Source organism: Meleagris gallopavo, chromosome 4, assembly GCF_000146605.3.
Source record: "Meleagris gallopavo isolate NT-WF06-2002-E0010 breed Aviagen turkey brand Nicholas breeding stock chromosome 4, Turkey_5.1, whole genome shotgun sequence".
NCBI lineage: Eukaryota > Metazoa > Chordata > Aves > Galliformes > Phasianidae > Meleagris > Meleagris gallopavo.
In genome coordinates this window covers 58,344,721-58,361,122 of record NC_015014.2, presented here as the reverse complement: position 1 = coordinate 58,361,122, position 16,402 = coordinate 58,344,721, and the positions used below count along the sequence as shown (strand labels likewise).

Genomic DNA, 16,402 nt, shown 5'->3' with positions numbered 1-16,402 from the left:
CACCACCTTGTTCAGTGACAGTGGTCTCAGTTAAATAAATTAGATAAATATAGATTTAATGACTGCCTATCTAATCATTACACTGAACAAGAATGGATTTAAACACAATTCAAAAACAAGCTGCAAGTTGGATTTTCCAATCTAAGAAAAGTTTTGTAAGGGAAATTTGTTTCCAAGCAATGTAGCCTATTTACTTAATCCCCTTATTAACAGCAATGGTTCATGCTGTTCCAGTAAAAGAATTATAACAGCAAACTTATGTAAGATGTTCACCTGGAGGATATAAATCTCTTGATATCAAGGGAAATCAAGACCTATTTCTCCACGTGCACAAATACTAATTGAAATCTTACAAAGACCTATCCATAAATTAACCTTTATGTGTACTACCAACACAGCGCTGAGGAATACATTAGAGGAATCACCCAGCTGAACCATACCTTGCAAATATTTAGGCACAAAGAACTTCATTTGATTTGTTTCAACTCAAGATATTAACTTAAATCTAAAACTTACCCAATGTGCCTAAACATCAAGTTCTCCAGAGGATAAACTCTCAGACATCTTGGAGATAACTGAGCACAAGTGCCTGAAAAATTGGATCAGTATAATTGAAACTGCCAAGAAATCACGAATAAAGTTGATACCCCCTGTACACTAAAGAAACAGTAGTTTAGAAGGATTTAGAGAATATTTTGTGCTCTAGCATTAAAAAAAAAAAAATGTGTGACAAGAAACAGGGCATTCACATGATAGTAACTCTAACAGATAGTTCCCACAATATCAACAGAGTCCTACTTTGTCTATTAGATTAACTTATAACTTATGTTTAGGCCATATTTTACATAATGATATGTGGTGTAATATAATATAACATTTTATCTAATAAAAACTAATGAATAGATTGATTTTGGCTTTAGAACTTCCCTAGAGAGGTTTACTTTCTGAAAATGAGGAAATCTAACCCCAGGAGGTGACATTTGGAAAATAATGAAGAGGGCAATTCAGTACACAGTTACCACACAAGTGCAATAGCTTTCCCTCCCTCTTCTGCTCTCCCCCATCCCAGACTACTGGAACTTTTGGAATGAATATCCCAAACCTACAATTTTTTAACTATACCCACATACACAACATCCAATCGCCTCATCGAGTCAGATGTCAGCAGTAGAGGACACAAAAATAAAGTCATAGCACAGCAGAGAAAACTAGAATGAAAAACAAAGGTGCTTTATCTAGCATTAGCATAGGAGGCAAGGAGAAGACCCTACACCAAATTATGTTAAGATCCAGACAGGAAGCAACTTGCTCATCTTCTTTCTTTAGTTATTTTCAAATCGATTCTTCCATGGGTATCACGCTTATTCCCACATAACCCAGAGGGCCTGTTTCCTTAAAATTTGGAAAATGTTCAAGGGCCAGGGCAAAGTCTAAATGAGTCTGGCAATGAAATAATTTAGATGGATGTAGTGAAAAGCACTTTTGTAAAAGGGAAAAGAAAAAAACAAACTGGAACACACAAAACTGAGCAACTTGAGCTTCCTACAAATGTAACTATCAAAGATAAATTTTGCAAAGTTTAAATTGCAACAACTCAACTGAGAACAGTTTACAGATTCCCAAGCACCACAGCAATTCTCTTTTAAAGCATAATTCCTCTTCATTAATTGATTTTAGTTTGTAAGAAGAAATTTAAAAACGAAGAGAGGAATCCCACTTTGAAAATTGTACACCAGCAGCAAGGCTGAGAATCTCATCCTAGAAAAGAGGATTGTTACTGAATGACTGTAGTTCTGCCACATAGAGCTTCCATTTTTATTTTTCTACTCCAAAATAATGAGCTGAAACAATCCTGGTCTTGTTTCAGATTTTATGAAATTGTACACATCACTGGGTACTTTGCTTACTGAATATCTGGATTTGTGAAATTACTTTCATTTCTCATGGCTTGCAGATCCATATACTCATTTGACAGAAAAATGAAAATGTACTTTTCTTTTTTAGTATCTCAAACTATCAAAGACTAGACAAAGAGAGAGAAAACAGCAGTACCTTTGTATTAACCAATGGATGATAAAGACAAATCTTGAGGTTGGGAAAGGGGAAACCTTCTCTAAAAATAAAATCTAGGTGAGCAGGAAAACAACTCCAATAATTGTCTGTTCAACAAGCCAGGGTTAAGCTTAGAAACTGCTCAGGCTATGCTGGAAGTAGGTCTGCACATACCTGACAGATGCATGGCAGTAAGATCTGGTGAAGGAAAGATAATTCCTATAAAACCATGTCTAGGCACAGTCACAATCTGCAGCAGCAATATCCTTTCTTGTTCAATTGGAGGGATTGTAGCTTGAGGGACACCATCCAAACTCTCCTAACACACCAGATTACCTAATGCTATGAGTGGATCTCGTAATGATATTTGACATATTTACCAAGTATATTAATAGATCTCTAAATGGGCTGCATCTCTAATACTCTGTAGAAAGACAGTTGCAGAAAACTGGAGTTTCTTAATATTCACCTTCAATTTTGGAATCTAAAAACATACAATTATATCCTATACATTCGTACTGCGTTCAGATATTAGTGCTTACTTATAACACAGAGCTATAATAAATCTTTTTCCGTCATCAGCACAACATACTTCCTTCAACCTTTGATAAGGGATCTCAGCACCTGCTCCACAATATCCTAGATTTGTCATCCAGAAATCTGGTCAGCTTATTCTTAGTGTGAGAGAATAGTTTATTGCCTTGCTTTAGGGGATTGTGATTCTACTTTTAATTAAAATAGATATCTAACCTCCTGTTATCACTAGGTTCAGACTGCATCTCAAAAGGGATTTGGGCCACAAAGAAACAGGGAAACAAGCAACGAATCCTATTAGACCTGAAATAAGGTGTTTTGGTTGCATTCACAAGCCAGCCTGGTTTTGAGGTTTAACTCTGCTCTAGCAAATAACATCCAGTCCTTTTAGCATTACCAAATTTATAAGGTGCCTACAGATTTTAAACAAAATAAAATAAAACCATTAAAACTAACTATATTTCATTCTCAGCCATAAAGTTGTGAGTTTTTTTTCCCCTTTTTTGATGAATATATCCTATGGAATTGATCTTTGAAGATATTAAAATTTAACTTAGATATTAAAATCTAACTTTTAAATGTTTTCAATGAAGAAAGATCTTTGGAAGGATGTAAGCATGCTTTTAGCTGCTTTGTTTGAAAAAGGACTCAAGGGCAATCAGTGCTATGCAAACCTGTAACATCAAAGAAAATCCTACAGCTGCTCTAGCTGAAATCCAAAGTGGGCAGTGTCTTCACAATAAAGTAATTCTGTTTTCTTGAAAGTCACAATGATATTTATTCTTCAGAGAAACAAACAAGGAAACTTATTTCTACTCCCTTAGAATTAGGATTTTAGCCTTTCACATTATTCACTAGCACAGACTATTGAAAACTTAATTTTCTTAATTTAAAATAAGAATTACCACCTTCAGCTTTATTTCCCTTCAGACCCAAAGACTACCAGTGTAGGCAGACTGGAAGAAGTGAATCAGTTCTTATTTTGCCTTCCTTTATCTCCTTTCTCCCCTCCAGGCTCTTTGGTCAGCACAACCCCAGCAAGCAAATGACAGTTTGCAACAGGAGCATTTGTGCAGCAATTCTGGAACTTTGCTCTGTTCTCACTAGAGCTGTGTGTTAAAGCTTCAGTAACTGAAAATGTTTTTGTCCCTCCTTGTGTGGGGATCCTTTCAGAAAGGATAGATACATCATTTAAGGTGGAAGACCCTGGACACAAGGCAACCCACTAAATCTGCCACTGATTTGCACAAAGTCAGATTCACAGCCTCACAGTTAAGAAAAGCTTTCCAGAAACATTTATGGAGCGCACACCTTCCAGGAATGCAAGTTTACCTTGAGAGCCAAAGCAAGAATTCTGCATTTCCTTCAGACACAATATCTTGCCTCTGTTTACAAAGTTAAGTAATTTAACTCCTTGTCAGGCTATGGGGAATAAGGCAATATTCCAGATGTTGGGCAATCAAAATAGAAGTGTACATGAGGTGAATATGCTAGTAGGCTGTTTCTTGTTGGTACCAGGTGGAGCACATCACTCATGGTTCAGTGGTAGTAGCACTGCAGGTAAACTGCTGCCACAACAGAGATTTAATAACACACTGCTGATGTTTCCCACCAGTTCAGGAGCTGGGCAACACAGGGAGTGTAAATTCCTTATGTTCACAAACAAACGTTCCTATGTGCAATGGATTTTGTTGTGGGAAGAGGTTTACAGGCCAGCACTTAGAACCATCTGGTCAGCATTTAACAATAAACTGAAGCTATAATGTAAGCTTTGTTTTGTTCATTCAAAGACTCTCTTCCTGCCTAGTGGCTAGATTGAGGCTTCCTAAAGTATTTCCATCTTCCCCATTATGTGCTCCAGAAACCAATGCAATGTTCAGCATAAAAAAGACAGGTTTTCATATGCATTACCTGAGTCACCTTACAGATCTGTTTGCAAACATGATCTTGTCCTTTCTCACACCAGATACATTGAACCATGTTAGCACACACAGCTTCTTCTCTCAGAACAAGCAGCAACAGGGTATGATCCTCTCCTCCATCTATTTCAAGCAATTAAGAGGGAGAAGTTTCAAGGCCATTTCACCCGATCCAGTGCAGATGTTGCTTTCCACCTGGGCAGACACCTGTCACATCCTCTGCAGATTTTTCATTTTCAGACAGCTCATTTTCCTGTGCTATCTCACCCTATAATTGCTTGTATGTTAGTGGCAGGGAACCAGCACACAGAGGGTGGGAAGAGGAGAGTCCAGCTGCAATCTGCATCAGCTGCTAAGGAGTCATTTTCTTGTCTCTATCCTAGGCTGCCTTGATTCCAAGTACAAATACAGGCTGGGTGGAGAATAGCTTGAGAATAGCCCTGAGGAGAAGGATTTGGGGGTGTCTGTTGATGAAAGAATCAAGAGGAGCCAGCAATGTGTGCTTGCAGCCCAGAAGACCAACTGTGCCCTGGGTTGCATTGAGAAAAGCATAACCAACCAAGGCTGAGGAAGGTGATTCTCTCCTCTACTCTGTTCTCGTGAGACCCCACCTGGAGTACTGTGTCCAATTCTGGGTCCCCCAACACAAGAAGTCTTCAAAAGCAATGGGTGTATTTTTCCATAAGATTTTTCATCCTTCCATATCAGGATATCTGTGATGCACTTGCATTAATATTCTAGCTGAAAGCTAATCAGCAGGCAAACAAGTTGCTGTTTTGTGTAGCTAAGTTTTTTTGCTTCCTTTTTCCTCAATAGATCTATTCATGAAACTAAGAGTAAAAACCCACAGAGTTACTTAAAATAGCTTTCCAGCCAACACGCTTTCTCTACTACCATGTCTACTACATCCAGACTGTCAGTAATGAAAAGTGGAATTCACCTCATCAAAAGAAATCTACAAATTTGCTTGAATATAATGTGTCATTAAAAAAGCAAATAAATATTTGAGACCTAAAGCAAGCATCAATGTCCAGTTCTAAGAAACACAGTCACTATTGTAGACACTGTTTACTAGAAGTCTTAGCAAGTCTCAACCAGAAGATTTTTAGCTTACTCAGTCTGATCCAGACTCTCATGTTTAGCAAAAATTCTTACCTTGTGCATCAAAACAGTTGGATCCACAGCATTATAAACAGGAGGGACCTCTAGAGATTTCTGACCCAAAAGCAATCAATTTATGCTCAGACACTCTGGTGTCTGACTTCAACACCTGTTGGTTTGAGTGTAGCAGTACCAGATGCTTAGTCATAATATGGCTGCGTTGCTTTACAGCCTATGAGTCCTCATTTCCTTTGGCATGAACGGCACTACAATTGATTATGCAAACTGCTCCTATCTTGTAAGTATATAGAGTCAGGCTTCGTTCAAGATGACCGGGACTTGTGAAGGCAGCTATGGACAAAGTCCATCCCTTTACCTGGAGAAGGTAAAGTCTGCTGCAAGAAGGTTTTTCCTCTACAAGCCTGCCCAAATATTCAAAGGTTGGTTTGAATGTCACAACTCTCTACCTAATGATAAGAGAAGGGAACTCTATGACTGTTAAGTCATTGCAGCAGATGGTGTCCTCCTCTTACTGTGCTTGGCAGCAGCAATAGGTCCACCTGCACTGTAGGGCATGGCCTTGTAGCTGAATAACCTTCCCTTATCCAATGAGGTAGCATGGAACATCAGTACTATGTACTTTGTCAAGCTCTATCTGTCTAAGTAGAGATACAGCAAATCTCATGTAATTCAGAGGCATGGTTCAGGAGCAAGAAGGAGAAATAGCCATGACAGAAGACATGAATTAAAAACTGCAAGATTTTACTGCTATTTTAAGGGACAGTAGTTAAGAAGCAAGTCTAAGTGAAAACATCCTTCCCCCAGAGCTATCAGGATCCCATCAGAAAGCTGTGATCAGTGAACATGCTTCTTAAAGCAGTAAGAGTTTTGCCTCAGTTAAAGAAATTTCTCTCCCTTGATTCATTGTGGAAGCTGCAATTTAAGACAGATACTCCTTATAGGAGAGAAATAGAATTCAGAAAGTTTTCTTAATTTCTCCAAATGCAAGTATATTTTATCTCTGTTATTAAGTGACCTTCGAAATGCATTTCAGCTTTATCCTAAATTGACTGAGAGGCATAAACTGTATAAGGCTAAAAGGAATCTCATGTAGGACACGTTCCGCAAGGAGATGTGCATCAAGTGCAGTAAGTTCCTCTTACCAAGAAACTGGTTATGTTAATTATGGTAAGTCAGTCTATCATCAATTCCCTTTTCAGACAGAAGAATGACCAGACATGGCGTCTGACGGATCTCTTGCTTTGCACGTTATCCCCAGTATCTGACATCGCTGTATCAGTGCTGTTAGTGCAGCCTGCAGCAAACGGGTTTAGAAGGCCAAACTAACTCACAGAAATATCTACAAGTAGTATTTATTCTCAAAGCTCCTCTTCCAGACCTGCAGTCCCTCTCCCACCTTTTACAGAAATATACTGATTAAAAAACGAGACATTTGTTGTTTGTTTTTTTTTAAATAATATGTCATTGTCACAGTATCAGACCCCATCTGACTTCTAATTTGCCCATCACCAGCTGCAGCCCTCTCCTTGTGTAGCCAACATATCAAGGAGCCACAGCAGGACCAGGATGCTGAAGGGGCATGGATCAGAGGCCATTTCTGGAATTTGAAGTTCTCCTTTCCCCTGAATACAATTTAAAATACTGGAAGGAAATGCACCATCATCTTTGGGTAGCTGGAATAGGTCAATGAGCATACTGAAAACACAATAATATTACAAGTTACATATAGGAGAGAGCATAAGCTATGCATAAACCTGTGCAACAAAGTCAAAGCATCCAGTAAAAACACTGAAGTTCAAACAGCTCCAGGACTTTGCACACCACATGGATAACATCTGAGAACTGCAAGCTGGTTCCACCTCCTGGTTTTGCTGGCTCTCAGGTGAGGAGAATCAGTTCTGCCCATTCTTGAGCAACATCTGCTGTGACCTAGAGTTTTTACCAGGCACTTTCCACACCCTTCTGTGCCTTTTGGAAAGCAGCTGGTTTGTCCTTCCTTGCCTGGCAAACAGCAAGAAACACAGAAGAACTTTGTATAGTCAGTTGCCAAAATAGAGCCTGTGCCAGGGCAGCTGAAGCCATCTTTTGAGAGATCATCTAGCAACAACAATGATGTGCTCCTGCAGAGATACAGAGTATGAACTGTGATGTGGCTTTAAGTCCAGCTCAGAGCAGTCTAGCAGTCCTTTCCTCCAAAAAGTTTGCAAAAAAATCTCAGTTGAGAAGAACATTGAATTCACTGCCAAGTTTTCAACACTTAAAGAAATTAACAACATAATCCACAAGGATGGGGTAGCAGGAAAAAAACAAAACAAAAATTGTGGATTCATTATATACCAGCTATAAGGGCTGAAAAACAGCATATTCTCCACCAAAGCTTTTTGACTTGAGATGGGGGGAGATAAGAAGGAAATGTTTCTTACAGAAATAATTTGAAATTCTATTAAAAAAAATGGAGCCTTATTTCTTAATAAAGATCTATACTACCTATGTAGTGTCAGTATGATAGACAAAGTGACCTCATTAAAGAAAAGGAAAAAATATCACCAGGGCATTCATGCACTGTAAATGAACAGGGTTATTCATTTCAGCATCTTACAGTGATAAGTATGTCAAGACGTGCTCACAGATAAGTAGAAAATATATAGCTGTAGCATCTGTGTCACTTTCAGCCTTATCACTTCATGGCTGGCCAGAGATATTTACAGTGACAGAGAAGAACAGGGAAGGGAGTAAGCTATGCTCATGGGGTTTCTGGAAGGAGATGGGAACAATACAGGGTTCCTTTGAGTAGTATGTCCTGGTGTTTACTAGTTGTATAATCAATGAATATTAAGATACTATAATTACAAAATAAACAAGAGAGTTAGGCAAAGCAGATTAAAATAACAAAAAGAGAATAGATAGAAAGCTTACCCATATCTTGAGCTGGCTTATGAAATTCCAGCAGAGTAGACCTCCAGAAGACACCCTTCCCCACTGGCAGTCAGCTCTTAAATGGGTCTAGGAGAGGTGGAGCCAGGCTCAACCCCTTCCTGCAGCACAGGTGAATTGCCTTCACCTGTGCTCCCGTGGCTGACTCATTGCTCATCTCAGGTGATTAATCAGAGGTTCAGGTCATGATTCAGCAGTTCCCATACACTAGTTGTCCCACATCTGACAGTTCCTGCTAGCCTGGCTTCGTTCTGAATTCATGCTCAGTATTCACTATAAAAATAAATTCCACCTACCAATCTAACTTGTTCCCTAACCAAGGTGAGATTAATTAATCATATGTAAACTAAGATAGATACACATCTGATGCAAGATACCATATTTCTCTAAAAAACATCTGCACTATCTCCTCTGGGGACTAGTTTGTAATAAATTATAATAGAGAAAACAGTAAAGCAGGAGTACATCAGATATAAAGACATGATGGTAAAGGAAAGAGGCAATGGAGCTCACCAGCCAGGATCTGGGGAAGCCAACATTGCTATATGTGGCTCAGATCCCCAGTGTGGACCCAATAAGAGGGCCAACACAAAGGCAACTTGCAGGGCCAACACCACCAGCAGCCTTTGCTGTTTTCTTCTCATTGAGTATCACCGTTTTCACTGTTGTAGGAAATAACACCCAGTCTTATTTCTCCCACATCCTTTAGAGTAAGCACTGAGTTATTCTGAAAGGTCTTTCCTCATCCCTATGTTCAATCCTGTAGCAGAGGTCAAATGAATTCTTGTTTTACCTTCATCTCACCTTTGATTTTTAAGACATCTTAGTTCATCAGCAGACGGAATTGAAATTTTATGAACCCAAAACTGTGAGAGAAGAGCAACTGATATTTAAAAAGAATGAGAATTTTAAAAGAATTTCTATTCTTTCTTCTTCTGCCATTTCTTCCTTGTTTGCTCCCTGGGTGAGCACAATTTACCCAGCTATTTCACTTCTGTGAGCAGTATTCATTGCTACATACTGCTATCTAGTGGTAAAACTGCAGATGTTCAGTGATGAAAATGAACTTGTTTTATACACTAAATAGTTCTATAGAAACTGAGACCCTAAAAATATTCACTCCCCTAAAACAGACAGCACAAGTAAATATAATATATTTTGTAAAATAGGCCAGTTTTAAATACTGCACATTTAAATACATTGTAAATTTTATTATCTATGAAGTCTTGTGGGTTTTGTTTTTTTTTTTTCTCTGAACCAATATGTATGATTACAGTTGAAACAAAAGGCTGATTTGCAGAGATAAATGAACTTCATTTGGAAGGCTGGCAAAGATTACATGGCAGAAAAGAGATTACAGATCTCTCTTCCTCTGAGTACTGCTCTTTCAAGGAACAATGGCCTCCCTTTTCCATTACAGCTACTATGGGTCATGAGTCAAAGAAGCAGAATCACAGTAAGGCTGAGGTTGGAAGGAACCTCTGCAAGTCATCTGGGAGGCCCAGCAGGGCCACTCAGAGCAGATTGCCCAGGATCATTTCTTGACTTATGCATATCTGCAAGGATGAAGACTCCACAGCCTCTTTGGGCAATGTGTGGCAGACTTCACTCATCATCAAAGTAGAGAGGTTAATGCCAGACAAGATGGTCTCTGCTCTGTGGCTGCACAGCCTAACTATTACCACAGCCCTGCTGATCTCTAGTTAAGAGAAAGAGAAAAAGAGTGATTTATGATCAGGAAGTCCTACTGTTTGAGATTCTCATCTTTATTCCACTGGAAAGAATAATGAATTTGCCTGTGGACAACTCATCCCATGTACATAATCTGAAAAGCACCAAATGTAAACTGAGCTGAGTTAGTAGCCTTCATTTTTAAATCCTGACATCTTAAATTGAATTGTATGTCAGAAAATTGGATCACTGTCCTTTCTCAAGCCTTAGTTCAGATTCTTGATCTGTACTACTACAACAGCTGCTAATCATCAATGAGACATTATCCTGCAACTTGTTTTAATACAGACTTCTGCTTTCATCTCAGATATTAAAGATACTGAAGGAGCCATTGTTTGCTACAAAACTTTCTTTCTTTCATTCTGTAATAGTACATGATATGGATATAATTTTTGCTTGGAAACAGTTTATGAAGTAGCTAAATTTACGAAGCCTAATGTTGTTCTATTAACTGTTGCTTTCTCAGTGTTAATAGGTTCTTTAAATGTTTCTGTAACACTGATTCCCTTCTCTCTGTGCCAGGTGTTTGTCATGCTCCCATCATCATCTCTTCAAAATAAAGCAAAATGGGAAAATGAATGGATAAAAATAAAAATTAAAAAAAAATAGAAGAGCTGTGAACTGAGAAATCTAAGGTATTCTTGGTAGATTCACTGGAAAAATCAAGCAGGATACTTTCTTTTGCACTGCTTTGACACTGGAATAGGAAAATAGTTTGGAGATGTAGTATGTCTTAATCAGTCTGCTGACAATGTGTACCTGAAGATGAGCTATTCCAGGAGATTTAATTAAGCAGAATAAAGACATTTCAGATCTAAGATCAGCATCTGCTTTGATAGCAAGCATCAGAATGATTGCTCTGGAGGCAAGTAAATCAACCCACTCTTCACTTGATGTCACAGCTATGTCAAATGGAAATGGGAAAGGTCAGAGCAGAGCAGGAGATTGAAAGAAAAAGTAAAAGTGAAAATCAGTTCTGGCATGGGAAAGATCAGCTCTCTAAAGCATAAGAAAGAAATGTTAGAAATTGTCAGGGAGGAGTTAACAAAAAAGATTTACTGGAATGGATTATGCTTTAGGTCCCACCAAATTTTTTAGGTAAAGGACCAGCTATTTCTTTCTTCTTCCTCCAACTTTTAGCTTTCCAATTCATGCTGCAGTAGTCTTGGCAATATTATTTTAGACACTCTTTAATCAAGACTAGAGACAGCCTAGCCATTGAGCTGCTGATGCTGACTATGTGGTAATGAAACACAATTTACCATATGATTTTACCATTTTGTTTACCACACATCTGGAATGATCAGAGCCCCCTTTCTTCTTAGACTCAGCACACATGGGAATGTGGGTGGAAAGCACATTACAGAGACCAAGCATCACCTTTGTCTCAGGCCTGACTATGGTTCACAGAAATAATATCATGAAAGTGTTAAAAGATCTTGGATCTCATTTTATGTCTTGTCTTTGGATGTAGCATAATAGCACAGAGAAGGCAAGAAGTCAGACAATTTATGTCCTTCTTTCTCAGGACTTTTCTTTTTGTTCTCTCTTCATGATTTTTAGACATAAAATCAATTGTGCAGTTAATTGCACTTCTTAGATTGAACGATTACTTAAGACATTGGTGCAGAATTGTTCCTACTGATGAACTTTTCATTTCATTTTTATTACTTTTTTAGTGGTGTTTCCCCTTTATCAAACACCAGAGGCAGTATTTGAGGCCTCATGGAGCAGTTTCAATTAGGGCAGGAATTAAGAGGCTATAAATCAAGTGGATTATTGGAGTCATTTCATCTAAAAAGAATATGCATAAAGTCCTACTTCACTGCACATGGGCAAATGAGAGCTTGCTTTGCCACAGAATCCCAGGCCAGTAGCTCCCATGTCTTCTGTGGAACTCACTGAGCCCTTTGGCCAACCTATCCTGACACAGTACACAAGTGGGAACCAGACAGGAGGGCTTACTCCCATCTTCTTCTCCGTTCATAGAATCACAGAATCATTAAGGTTGGAAAGACCACTAAGATCATCTAGTCCAACCATCAACCCACACCTGTGACCACTCTAGACCATTTCACTCAGTGCCTCATCCACACATAGGTTGAATACCTCCAGGGACAGTGACTCCATAAATACCCCTCCATTCCCAACTAAGGAAAGCCTTCTCCACAAGCTTTGTGTATCTGTGCACTTGTGTTTCCAGCAAAACAAAAGGATGGGAACTGAACATAGAATAGTATTAAATCATAGAGAGAGGATGAAGCAAAGCTGTAAAGACTACAGGCCTTCTGGTGTAGCGGAAGGGTTTTAAAGTTTCTATCACTCAGACACAAGTAGTACAAGTAGTACAAGTAGTACAAGTATCGAGTGCCAAAACCTTCTACACAGCACTACACACAAATTCAAAATGAAAAGATCATATGGTGCTGTTACTTCTTTTGTTGTGCTGTTAGAGATATTTGTCCTGCTGAACACTTATCCTTCTGAGTCATTAAGACAGGCAGACACATCATAACTCACCGATCTGTCACCCAGTTAGTGCTTAGAGCAGAGGGGAAGGCAGTGGTCACAAGCAGAACTCTGGCTGGAGCAGGCAGGGCAGCATGTGTTCCTCAGCACCTTAATAACAGCCATGCCCAGGCAGCTGGGAAAGCTGCCAGGGTGCAGGCTAAGGGTAATGCATCTGAGCGATGAATAAATGACATAAAACATATTAAGGACAGTAATTCATTTGAATTTTGTCTGCAAGATGTTTCACAGCAGTGTCCAATATAAATGAATCAGTAACTGCTAGCGTGCCTTTCCCGGAGGAGCAGCTATTAAATCCACGCTGAGTCATTGTCTTGCTGTGGTTAAGACTAAATGGTTCAGCATTAAAGTACATTATGTTAAGAAATGATTTTACAGTGTTTGGCCCAAATTCTGCTCCCAGCTACAACAGTGCTACACCATACGGTATGTGGTCACTCTGACACTGCACTAAAGTAAAAATCCAAGTTTTAAAGCTAGAGAGGAGCTCAAGCGTAACATTTCCACCCTTTCAAATTATAGCCAGTTGATCTCAAACCCCTAACTTGAGAAATAATGACGGAGAAAGCCACCCAGATAGCACTTCAGCATCTCATACTGGCCTGATTCCCTGTTCATGGAGAGAAGAATCACAAGACTTCTTGAATGCAAGAGAGATATTTGGGAAAAAGCTTGTGGGCAGTTTGTGGATTCATGTGGAACAACTCAGAAATCGCTTGGACTTTTAAATGCAGAACAGAGAGTAATTTTGCCTCATTTGAACTGAAAGCTCTAAAAAACCTCAGGGATGCAGAACATCAGATCTGAAATAAAGCAAAATTAGTGTATGAATATCAAAATTTGAAATATGAGAATTTGTCACAGGTTCACTTTCAAAATAGAGACCTGCATCCTTGGAAAAAAATGTTCCATATTATTGTTTGAATTATTTTATTTATCTGAAGTTAATGGATCTATTTTAATGTCTGCTACCTGATCTTGCAGTTCATCAGTCTTCCATACAGCTATGAGGTTCTTCAACTAATATGCCGAAAACTACCTCTGGAAAATGATTTGTTTGACTACTACGTTTTCCTGCTACCAATAATTTCCATTGTATGGATTAATTTTCAAAAGCAAAGTCCAAACATCTTCTTATTTGTAAGCTTAATTTGGGACCAAAAAGAAATAGAAAGACACAAAAATGTGATAAAATTGAGAAAGAAGTTATTTTGTTAATTTAAAAACACATCTGACCTCTAGTGGCTGCTTGTCAAAACTGATGTTCAAATACTCCAAGATACTGACGAAGCCTTTGTTCTGAATTCAAAGATTTTCTCCTCCTTTCTCTAAGAAATATCTCTCTTTTCCTCCTGCATTTTTCCTCCAGTTCAAAGCATTCTCCAGATGGCACAAAGAGTCTGGGGACAAAGACAAAGATTATAAAGCTAAACATTTCAGTTGTTTTAGAGTAAATATTAATTGCAAGGTTACAAGTTTTAAAAGATAATTTCCACTTTTAATGGGTTTAAATAGACATTTTTCCTGCTCAATTTTAGCTTAGAATCACATCTAAGATTGTGCAAACGAGGAGAATAAGCAGCTTTCTCCCTCAATGGGAATTCCACTTTGCAAAGTCAGAAAACAAAAACAGTTAAAATTGCATGGGCATTGTCAAGGAGCCAGGCATAAAGTGCATAATTCAGATGAATATAGGAGGAAATTCTTCACTCAGAGAGTGAGGAGGCAATGGCACAGGCTGCCCAGAGAGGCTGGGAATTCCTGGAGACATTTGAGGCCAGGTTGAATGGGGTCCTGGGCAACCTGGTGGGCGGCAACCAGACCATGGAAGAGGTTGGAACTGGATGGTCTTTAAGGTCTCTTTCAACCCAAACCATTCTGTGATTCTATGATTCCATTCTACGACCTATTTGAGATCCCTGGATAAACTGTAGTTTCTCTAGGTGAAAAGTCACCATTGCTGATGTCACACTTGAACTTACTAGACTGTGAACTACGCATGTTGGGATACTTTCACTACAACCACACTTTCACCCAGGTAGGAAGAAGCCAGACTCTAGCTCACAGGTGGTTCAGAAGGAGATGCTGTGCTGCTTCTGCCAGCGATCTGCTCCAAAGATGAAGCGACTTTAAGACTGCCAATGATTTGGGTGGGCTTCAGAGCAAGCTTTAACCGAGAGCCTTGCAGGCTGTCAAGTGGCACCCTTTTATGCATATTGACATTTTTTAAAAGCCAAGGCAACAGAAGATTTTGAAATGGAGCCTAGATGTATAATATTTTTCTTGTAACTTGGTTTCAGAAATTGCACTGGGCCTGTAGAAACTTGCAAAATGCTGAAAACTTGTACTGACGTGTGTTTGAGAAGTTCCAAATCAAGTCACTGTAATACCGCATAAAAATAGCTAAAATGGAAAATCATCAACAGAAAAACTAGAGTACTAAATGATCTATGTTATTATTCCCAGAGTGATTAACATTCTGCATTTTCCCAGCCTGTTGCAATTTATTAGTTCATGTTTTTCTGTATCAGTATCAAATATTATTTCATTATAAAAACTTGTGTGCTTGTTAACAAAAAAATCCGAATTAACTGTCAACATATGTTACTTTCACTTTTTCAAATTAGAGTAAGCAAACTGGCTCTAATTAGTTTTCTGATTAATGAGTGGATGGTAAGCAAAAGAATTACATTAAGAACAATTTCCAGTTTACACTGGTTAGGAGGAGGTAAAAAATAATTTTTCAACAGGGATCAAATAAATCTACAGAACCTCACTTTTTTACAACACTGTGAAAATATGCAAGGCATCACATTGTAAATTGTTGGTTAGGTCACTGGAGCAGGATGAATAAATACTGTTTGCCATATGAAATTGGCTAGTTAAATGAAGATCACAAAATTGTTTGTTGCTATATAAGGCTCATTTTTGCTATAAAAAGAGCAATTTTAATTTACAGGGGCTTAAGGCAATTTTCCATCTAATTTTATGTTTTATAATGTCTGCTAAAACACTGGTGCCTTATTAGTTTGTGTGGTCGAATATATATTGTTTCCAAATTTCAAGGCTATTGGTTTATCTTGACCAAAAGCAAACATGGTTAAATTTCTTCTTAAAAAGTAAGAATAAGCCATGCAGATCACATCAAGGCAAACCTAAATCAACTATGTCATAGACCTATCTCTACTTATGACTGATAGGAAGCAGCATGGTTTATTGGTGTATAAGAAATTGTAGGTCAACTTCACTGGTCAAAACTATAAACCTTCCCATGCCATCCTTTATTGTGTGATCTCAAAACTGAAAAACATAAAATACGAATTGAATGGCCAAAACACTGAAACAAATGGATATCTTTATCATCAGAGGTTTGTTTTCACCAGTGAAGGCCCTGGTAGCCAGGTAAAATGTAGTTTAAAGCACTTCTTCATCCTTCTGATCAGAGGCTGCAGCTTCCTACCATGTCTTCTCTTGATGTCCTGATATCTACTTGAGGAATCATTGCCTATTTCCACCAGCCTGACCCTGCACAGTACCAGCTTCACTGCTCGGAAAAATCAATCATCCACTTCTTGGTCTGA

At 38.5% G+C, this 16,402-nt stretch overlaps 1 long non-coding RNA gene across 1 annotated transcript; it reads right to left on the bottom strand.

Annotated features, from left to right (window-relative positions):
• Positions 1-6,963: 6,963 nt before the first annotated feature.
• Positions 6,964-8,605, bottom strand: LOC109367421. The gene is made up of 2 exons (XR_002114550.1): positions 8,544-8,605; positions 6,964-7,747 (listed from the first exon to the last, which is right to left on the bottom strand). It is a non-coding gene; the product is annotated as an uncharacterized LOC109367421 (long non-coding RNA).
• Between the last annotated feature and the right edge of the window lie 7,797 nt (positions 8,606-16,402).